Genomic DNA, 727 nt, shown 5'->3' on the forward strand with positions numbered 1-727 from the left:
CAAGTGTGACTGGGAAGTAAAGTGAATTTTTAAAGCATGTCTATGAAGTACTATGAAGTTGTTGGAGACAGTAGACTAGTAAAAGCAAAAAAAAAAAAAAAATTAAAAAAACCAACCCCCCTAAAAAAAAACCAACACACACACAAGATAACATACATAAATATTTAACTGATCTCACAATAGAAATATATATTTTTTGAGTTGGAGTCTCACTCTGTGGCCCAGATTGGAGTGCAGTGGCTGCTCCCGCCACTGCAGCCTCGACCTGCTGGGCTCCGGCGATCCTTCCGCCTCAGCCTTCCAAGTAGCTGGAACTACAGGCACGCGCTACCACGCCCGGTTAATTTTTTGATTTATTGTAGAGATGTGGTCTCGCCTGCCCAGGTGGGTCTCAACCTGGGGCTCAGGCAATCCACTCACTTCAGCCTCCCAAAGGCGTGGGATTACAGGCTGAGCCACCGAGCCTGGCTAGAAATATTTTATAAGCATAAAAGAAGAGGAAAAATTCACAGATGACAAAGTTGATAAGTTTAATTATAATAAAATTTCTATATGTTAATAACATCATAATGAAACTGAAGTAGCTGGGGTCAAAACAGGAACAATATTTGCAACAAATATGACAGCTAGAGGATTAATTCCTAAAAGATCCATAATAGCCAGGCTCGGTGGCTCAGCCTGTAATCCCGCGCCTTTGGGAGGCTGAGGTGAGTGGATTGCCTGAGCC

The sequence above is a fragment of the Carlito syrichta genome, unplaced genomic scaffold, assembly GCF_000164805.1.
Source record: "Carlito syrichta isolate Samal-C Ts95f unplaced genomic scaffold, Tarsius_syrichta-2.0.1 Scaffold314363, whole genome shotgun sequence".
NCBI lineage: Eukaryota > Metazoa > Chordata > Mammalia > Primates > Tarsiidae > Carlito > Carlito syrichta.